Below are 10033 nucleotides of genomic sequence, written 5' to 3'. Positions count from 1 at the left end.
CATTAATATATATTTTTCTTTTCAAGGTGTGCTGATTCAAAATTTGTTTCCTAGTGTTAGGATATGGAACAATTAGAATATCTAGCTAAACACATATTAGAATATCTAATAGATTCTTAAAGAAAAATGTCAAGAAAGCATGATATAACTCCTAACCTCATCTAAATGAGCATCTATGCCTCTTAATATGATCGCCCTCTAGGGTTAACCCGTTAACCCCTCTCTTTTTCTTTTACCTCCCATGTGACAAGTTGGTTATAATATATAATAAAAAGAGATTGCAAGGAGAAATAATGTGACAATTTGGTGCTTATTTCAAATTGATTTCATGCAATAACATATTCTCATTAAAACCTGCAAGGAGTGGATTGGTAACGGTTTCATGCTAAACTAAAACCTTTATGCATGATATTTTTGATGCAAGGAGTAGATTGACACTTGTGCCATGCTAAACTGAAAGATTTATTTATGCATTGATATTTTTGATAGAGATTGGCACTTGTGCCATCCTACTCCGTGTGAGTTTGTGTAGACTGGCCACAGTGCCATTATTCACAAAGTATAATGGATTAGAATGGCACTAGAGCCATTTTCTATCAGAATGGCACTGGTGCCATACTCATTTGTGACAGTCACATAGAGGATCACATCAGTGCCCACTGAAGGTTAGATGTTAGAGAATTCTCGATGCAAGTTAGTACAGAATGGCATAGTGCCATTATCCCCACAAATTCTCATGGATTAAGAATGGCATAGGTGCTATTCTATATCAGAATGGCACTGGTGCTAATCCAATTTGTGTCAGTTTGTATAGAATTCTCCATGTGAGCTTGTACAGAATGGTACAGTGACATTATCCACAAATTCTCATGGATTAAGAATGGCACAGGTGCCATTCTCTATCAGAATGGCATTGGTGCCAATCTCATTTGTGTCAGTCACAATAAGGATCACATTAGTGCCCACTGAAGGTTATATGTTAGAGAATTCTCTTTAGCCACTTCAACCTTCACACTATGAGGGAGATCAGCCACCGCAAGTAGATTCAATGAGTATACAAATATGGAAATTTACAAAGCAATGGGTGCTACCACTATCCACAAGAATATAGCCATCTCTACTTCGTACCTTCTTATCTCTTCACAAGTTAATTTAGACTTCCACACCCCCAAATTTCAACACATTCAAACATAGAATTATGTTCTCTCACATAAGAGATTGATATAATTGCTTAAGTACCTCTTTGTTATTTTATCACTAGTCCAGTCCTTTGTTTTTGGATTTATATAATAACTACTAGACCTTGAGCTTTGATATTGGGTTGCATAGGAATTATTTCAACTTCAATCCGAGAAGCCATCCTAATCCATGAGAGTTTGTGGAGAATGGCACTGGTGCCAATCTCCACAATCTGAATTACTTTGCCACTATCATTCTATGTCTATGTCAGTGTTAAGTAGATTGGCATAGCAGTGCCATGCTAATAGGGAAGATGGAAGCAGATTTGGAACATTTATGCATAACATTTTTGAGACATTGGCACAAAGCCATTATCCACAAACTCTCATGGATTAAGAATGGCAATGGTGCTATTCTCTATGAGAATGGCACTGGTGCCAATCTCATTTGCGTCAGTCACATAGATGATCACATCAGTGCCTACTAAGGTTAGATTTTAGAGAATTCTCCGTGTGAGTTTGTATAGAATGTCATTGGTGCCAATCTCATGCAATTCTCCACAATCTAAATTAGTTTCTCTTTCTCATTCTATGTCAATGTTAACTAGATTGGCCGCTTTGCCATGCTAAACATCCCTTTAGCCACTTCAACCTTTAGGCTATGAGGGACATTAACCATAGGTAGACATTGGCACAGTACGATTATCCACAAACTCTCATGGATTACGAATGGCACTGGTGCCAATCTCATTTGTGTTAGTCACATAGAGGATCACATCAGTGCCCATTGAAGTTAGCTTTTAGAGAATTCTCCATGTGAGTTTGCACAGAATGGCACTGGTGCCAATCTCTTACCATTCTGCACAATCTGAATTAGTTTCTCACTCTCATTCTATGTTAATGTTGACTTGATTATTTGGCAGCAGTGCCATGCTAAACATCCCTTTAGTTACTTCAACTTTTAGGCTAAGAGGGAGATCACTCACTGGTAGATTCAATGAGTAGACAAACATGGAATTTACAAAGCTATGGATGCTACCACCATCCACAAGAAGATAGCCATCTCTACTTAGTACCTTCCCATCTGTGCACAAGTTGATTTATACTTGCATACATTATTGTGTTCCACAACCCCTTTTTTCACCACATTCAAACATATAATTTTTTTATCTCACATAAGACATTGAAATAATTGTTTGAGTAACTCCTTGTTGTTTTATGACTAGTCCAGTCTTTTGTTTTAGGATTTATAACATAACTACTAGACCTTGAGATTTGATAATGGGATGCATAGGAATTCTTTTACCTTGGACCCTGGGAGACATCCTAATTCATGAGAGCTTGTGGAGAATGGCATTGGTGCCGATCTCCACAATCTGAATTACTTTGCCACTATCATTCTATGTCTATGTCAGTGTTAAGTAGATTGGCACCAGTGCCAGGTTAAAAGGGAAGATGAAAGCAGATGTGGAACATTTATGCATAACATTTTTGAGACATTGGCGCAGTGCCATTATCCACAAACTCTCATAAATTGAGAATGGCAATGGTGCCATTTTCTATCAAAATGGCACTAGTGCCAATCTCATTGTGTCAGTCACATCGAGGATCACATCAGTGCCTACTTAAGTTAGATTTCAGAGAATTCTCGATGTGAGTTTGTACAAAATGGCACTGGTGCTGATCTCCACACTCTGAATTAGTTTTCCACTATCATTCTATGTCTATGTCAGTGTTAAGTAGATTGGCAGTAGTGCCATGCTAATAGGGAAGATGAAAGCAGATGTGGAACATTTATGCATAACATTTTTGAGACATTGGCACACTGCCATTCTCCATAAACTCTCATGGATTGGAATGGCATTGGTGCCAATCTCATTTGTGTCAGTAACACAAAGAATCACATGAGTACCATGCTAAACATCGCTTTAGCCACGTTAACCTTTAGGCTATGAGGGAGATCAGCCACAGGTAGATTCAATGAGTAGACAAACAACCATAGTTCTATCAGAATGGCACTGGTGCAAATCTCATTTGTGACAGTCACACAAAGGATCACATCTCCATGTGAGTTTGTACAAAATGGCACTGGTGCAAATATCATGCGATTCCCCACAATCTAAATTAGTTTGCCATTCTTATTCTTTGTCTATGTCAGTGTTAAGTAGATTGTCAGTAGTTCCATGCTAATAGGGAAGATGGAAGCAAATGTGAAACATTTATGCATAACATTTTTAAGACATTGTCACAATGACAATATCCACAAACTCTTATGGATTAAGAATGGCAATGGTGCCATTCTCTATCGAATGGCACCGGTGCTAATGTCATTTGTTTCAGTCACACAAAGGATCATATCAATGCCCACTCAAGTTAGATTTTACAAAATTCTTCATGTGAGCTTGTACAGAATGGTAGTGGTGCCAATCTCATGTAATTCTCCACAATCTAAATTAGTTTGCCACTCTCATTCTTTGTCTATGTAAGTGTTAAGTAGATTGGCAGCAGTGCCATGCTAATAGGAAAGATGGAAGCAATTGTCACTCTCATTCTATGTCAATGTTAACTAGATTAGCAGCAGTGCCATGCTAAACATCCCTTTAGCCACTTCAACCTTCACGCTATGAGGGAGAGCAGCCATAGGTAGATTCAATGAGTAGACAAACATGGAATTTACAAAGCTATGGGTGCTACCACTATCCACAAGAATATAGCCATCTCTACTTAGTACCTTCCCATCCGTGCACAAGTCAATTTAGACTTGCATACATTATTGTGATCTACACCCCCTTTTTTCACCACATTCAAACATAGAATCTTCTTCTCTCACATAAGGGATTGATATAACTGTTTAAGTACCTCCTTGTTATTTTACCACTAGTTTAGTCTTTTGTTTTAGGATTTATAACATAACTACTAGACCATGAGCTTTGATATTAGGATGTATAGGAATTATTTTAACTTGGACCCTGGGAGCCATCCTAATCCATGAGAGTTTGTGGAGAATGGCACTGGTGCCAATCTCCACAATCTGAATCAGTTTGCCACTATCATTCTATGTCCATGGCAATGTTAAGTAGATTGGCAGCAGTATTGCCATGCTAATAGGGAAGATGGAAGCAAATGTGGAACACTTATGCATAACATTTTTGAGACATTGGCGCAGTGCATTATCCACAAACTCTCATGGATTAAGATTGGCACATGTGACATTCTCTATCAGAATGGCACTAGTGCCAATCTCATTTGTGACAGTCACATAGAGGAGCACATTAGTGCCCACTGAAGGTTAGGTTTTAGAGAAATCTCCATGTTAACTAGATTGGCAGTAGTGCCATGCTAAACATCCCTATAGCTACTTCAATCTTTAGGCTATGAGGGAGCCATCCACAAACTCTCATTGATTAAGAATTGCATAGGTTCAATTCTCTATCAGATTGGCAATGGTGCCTATCTCAATTGTGATAGTCACAAAGAGGGTCACATTAGTGCCCAATGAGGGTTATATTTTAGACAAATCTCCATGTTAACTAGATTAATAGAACATCCCTTTAACTACTTCAACCTTCAAGATATGAGGGAGCCTTTCACAAAATCTCATGGATTAAGAATGGCACAAGTGCCATTCTCAATTAGAATGGCAGTGGTGCCAATCTAGTTTTGACAGTCATCACAAAGAGGATCACATCAGTGCCCATTGAAGGTTAGATTTTAGAGAAATCTCCATGTTAACTAGATTAGTAGTAGTGCCATGCTTAACATCCCTTTAGCCACTTTAACCTTCAGGCTATGAGGGATATTAACCACGAAGGTGGATTCAATTAGTAGACAAACATGGAATTTACAAAGCTATGGGTGCTACCACTATCCACAAGAATATAGCCATCTCTACTTAGTACCTTCCCATATGTGCACAAGTTAATCAGATTTGAATACATTATTGTGATTCACCCCCCCCTTTTTCAACACATTCAAACATAGAATCATCTTCTCTCACATAAGAGATTGATATGATTATTTAAGTACCTCCTTGTTATTTTCCACTAGTCCAGTCTTTTTTTAAAGGATTTATACCATAACTACTAGACCATGAGCTTTGATATTGGGATGTATAGGAATTATTTTAACCTGGACCCTGGGAGCCATCCTAATCCATGAGAGTTTGTGGAGAATGGCACTGGTGCCAAACTCAAAAATATAAATTTGTTTGCCACTATCAATTTATGTCTATTGTAGTGTTAAATAGATTGGCACAACAATGCCATGCTAATAGGGAAGATGGAAGCAGATGTGAAACATCTATGCATAACATTTTTGAGACATGGCATAGTGCTATTATCCATAAACTCTCATGGATTGGAATGGAACTGGTGCCATCGTCTATCAGAATGGCACTGATAGCAATCTCATTTATGTCAGTAACATAGAGATTCACATCAGTGCCCACTGAAGGATTCAAACATAGAATCATCTTCTCTCACATAAGAGATTGATATAATTGTTTAAGCACCTCCTTGTTATTTTATCACTAGTCCAGTCTTTTGTTTTAGGATTTATAACATAAGTACTAGACCTTGAGATTTGATAATGGGATGCATAGGAATTATTTTACCTTGGACCCTGACAGCCATCCTAATCCATGAGAGTTTGTGGAGAATGGCGCTGGTGCTAATCTAACAATCTGTATTACTTTGCCACTCTCATTCTATGTCTATGCTAGTGTTAAGTATATTGGTAGCAGCAGTGCCATGCTAATAGGGAAGATGGAAGCAGATGTGGAACACTTATGCATAACATTTTTGAGACATTGGCACAGTGCCATTATCCATAAACTCTCATGGATTAAGAATGGAATAGGTGCCATTATTTATCAGAATGGCACTGGTGCCAATATCAATTGTGACAATCACATAGAGCATCACATCAGTGCTGACTGAAGGTTAGATTTTAGAGAAATCTCCATGTTAGCTAGATTGGTAGCAGTGGATGCTAAACATTTTTTTACTAGCTACTTTGACCTTTAGGATATGAGGGAGCCATCCACAAACTCTCATGGATTAAGAATGGCACATGTGCCATTATCTATCAAAATGGCACTAGTGTCAATCTCATTTGTGACAGTCACAAAGAGGGTCACATCAGTGGCCATTGAAGGTTAGACTTTAGAGAAATCTCCATGTTAACTAGATTGGCAGTAGTGCCATACTAAACATCCCTTTATGAGGGAGATCAGCCATAGGTAGATTCAATGAGTAGACAAACATGGAATTTCAAAGCTATGGGTGCTACCACTATCCACAAGAATATAGCCATCTCTACTTAGTACCCTCTCATCTCTACATAAGTTAATTTAGACTTGCATACATTATTGTGATTCACACCCCCATTTTTCACCACATTCAAACATAGATTTTTATTCTGTCACATAAGAGATTTAAATAAATTTTTAAGTTTCTCCTTGTTATTTTATGACTAGTCCAATCTTTTGTTTTAGGATTTATACTAACACAACTACTACACGCAGAGCTTTGATAATGGATGCATAGGAATTATTTTACCTTGGACCCTGGAAGCCATCCTAATCCATGAGAGTTTGTGGAGAATGGCATTGGTGCCAATCTCATTTGTGATAGTCAAACAGAGGATCACATCAGTGCCCACTGAAGGTTAACTTTTAGAAAAATCTCCATGTTAATTAGATTGGCACAGTAGTGCCATGCTAAACATCCCTTTAGCTACTTCAACCTTTAGGCTATGAGGGAGTCATCCACAAACTCTCATGGATTAAGAATGGCACAGGTGCCATTCTCAATGAGAATGGTAGTGGTGCCAATCTCATTTGTGACAGTCATCACAAAGAGGATCACATCAGTGCCCACAGAAGGTTAGATTTTAGAGAAATCTACATGTTACCTAGATTGGCAGCAGTGCCATGCTAAACATCCCTTTAGCTGCTTTAACCTTCAGTATATGAGGGATATCAATCACACAGGTAGATTCAACTAGTAGACAAACATGGAATTTACAAAGTTATGGGTGCTACCACTATCTACAAGAATAGAGCCATCCCTAATTAGTACCCTCCCATTTGTGCACAAGTTAATTTAGACTTGAATAGATTATTGTGATCCACACCCCCTTTTTTCAACACATTCCAACATAGAATCTTCTTGTCTCGCGTAAGAGTTTGATATAATTGTTTAAGTACTTCCTTGTTACTTTTATCACTAGTCCTGTCTTTTGTTTGAGGATTTATAACATAACTACTAGACCTTGAGGGATGCCTAGGAATTATTTTACCATGGACCCTCAAAACCATCCTAATCCATGAGAGTTCGAGGAGAATGGCACTGGTGCCAATCTCCACAATCTAAATTAGTTTGCCACTCTCATTCTTTGTCTATGTCTGTGTTAAGTAGATTGGCAGCAGTGCCATGCTACTAGGGAAGATGGAAGTGGATGTGAAACATTTATCCATAACGTTTTTTAGACACTGGCACAGTGTCATTCTCCACAAACTCTCATAGAACTGGTGCCAAAATCATTTGAGTTAGTAATATAGAGATTCACATCAGTGCCCACTAAAGGTTAGATTTTAGAGAATTCTCCATTTTAACTAGATTAGCAATAGTGCCATGCTAAACATCCCTTTAGCCACTTCAACCTTCAGGCTATGAGGGAGATCAGCCATAGGTAGATACAATGAGTATAGAAACATGGAATTTACAAAGCTATGGGTGCTACCACTATCCACAAAAATATAGCCATCTCTACTTAGTATCTTACCATCTCTATACAAGTTAATTCAGACTTGCATACATTATTGTGATCCACACCCCCATTTTTCACCATATTAAGCATTGAATCTTGTTCTCTCACATAAGAAATTGATATGATTGTTTAAGTACCTCCTTGTTATTTTATCTCATCTGGATGGCACCAATTAGTTTGGCACTTTCATTCTAAAATGATGTGATTTTCACTTTCTTTAAATATAATTATGTCTAATTGCACATGCAGGAATGGCTAAAGGAAAGAGAGGCTTCAGAGATGACAACTTTTGATGGAATCTTTGCCGCTGGAAAGGGATGGTACTTGGATCGGTAGTTGCCTTCTGTTTGCTTCTTGAGTGGAATCGATTTGTGAGGAGAATTGGGAATTTGCAATCACTCCAAAGCCAAATTTGTTACCAGAATGAATGCTATGAAGAGGATTGTGATGCAACTTTTGATGAACTTGTAATAGGTCATTCATAACAATGATTCAGTGCTTGATCATGAGTTGCAATTTGATTTTCTTCTCTGCACCCTCTTCTGTTGGGGAGATCGATTCAGTGAGTATCCTTTTGAGCATTTGTAGAACGAAAAGGCTATAGCAGGGAGATGGTGCATCATTTTTGGGCTCGGAAGAACCACATGAATTCACAGTTGATCAACTCCCATCTCTCAAGCTACCATTTTTGCCATCACCAGCTGTTGCAATGCCGAAAATCGTCCCAGTACTATGGATGGACCTATTGTGGAGTTGGTATCCCCTTCCTCCTCCTCCTACTCTTCAAACACTGGCTTCTCGCTCCTCTCAAAACACCCCTTCTCACCAACTTTCTCTCACTCACCACCAGTTCTCCTTCTAATGTATGCACACTCACTTTTACCAATGCTGTCTCCCATCCACTTGGCCCCCTCCTTAGCATCCTTGGCCCTCTCATTCCTAGTCGTAGCCTCGGCTTTTCTACATCCCCTTCATCTCTAGCCATTTGCAATCCATAAACAAAATATATAGCCTTATGGTAGCAGCAAAGATAATATGCTTTCAAGAAACACATACAACAACTACAAGGGTTTCAAAATATTCATAGAAAAGATGGATATGGAATAGAACCATACTACAAACAAGAAATGCACCTACAAGAAAATCATTCCAGAATAAAAGATGGAGTTGAGTGCCTACTTACAATTTTCAAAATAATAAAAACCAAATATTTATTGTCTATAAACACCCAAAAACACAATGAGAACAACTTCTTCAATGCTTGCAAGAATTATATAACATACAAATACAAACACAATAAGTTACATCGTCGACGTCTTCAACATTGACTTCTAAAAGCAAACAAGCCATCTAAAATTGCTAAAAAAATTCGTGTATCAAATAGATATAACTTAATTAATAAGTTCACCGACAACTCTACGTGGATCCACTATAGACCATATCTGGACAAATAACAACATACAAAATGTTATCTCGGCCCACAAACTTCGTCTATTGGTCCGATCACTCAATTAAAAGGATGAGGGTATGCCGAGTGAATATAATTCACCTTGTTTATTAATGAAGAGCTAAATAGAAGACGTGCTTCCCATCAATAGGGGAACATCATGAATCTCGAAAAGGTACTACAAAAGGGAGCTAAAACGCGTTATACCATTTCTCTCATAGACTTGATTGGCATGCCCACAACAAATGATACGTGGTTCTTGACGTTCCGAAGCATTTTATTTGCAGCATACTTTATTAGCTTGTCAAGCTGCACTTCTTTTTGTATCTTCACTCGTCTCATAAACAAAAAAGAGGGTGCCCATGTCATGTTATTTAGCTCCACGAACTCAAAAATCTTTGCCGTTGGTGTACGTTCTACTTCTTCTGTGAACGCGAAAGAATTCTGACCTCCTTTCTGCTATCACCTCGTTGATCTTCTGTTGGGATCGTTCGATTCACGCACACTCTCCTTATATCTTCCGACGCTGCTGCTGCTGCTGCAGCTGCTCGTGGAACAGTATCGGATGAGGGCTCACCCGAGACAGCACCCCCACTTCCACTGTTGTCACGCCCTTCTATCCCCATGGTTTTAGCCG

Source organism: Dipteris shenzhenensis, chromosome 27 (assembly GCF_047967505.1).
Source record: "Dipteris shenzhenensis isolate YYH24624 ecotype China chromosome 27, Dip_SZ_1.0, whole genome shotgun sequence".
Taxonomy (NCBI): domain Eukaryota; kingdom Viridiplantae; phylum Streptophyta; class Polypodiopsida; order Gleicheniales; family Dipteridaceae; genus Dipteris; species Dipteris shenzhenensis.
Note: the sequence above shows the minus strand (reverse complement) of the source record.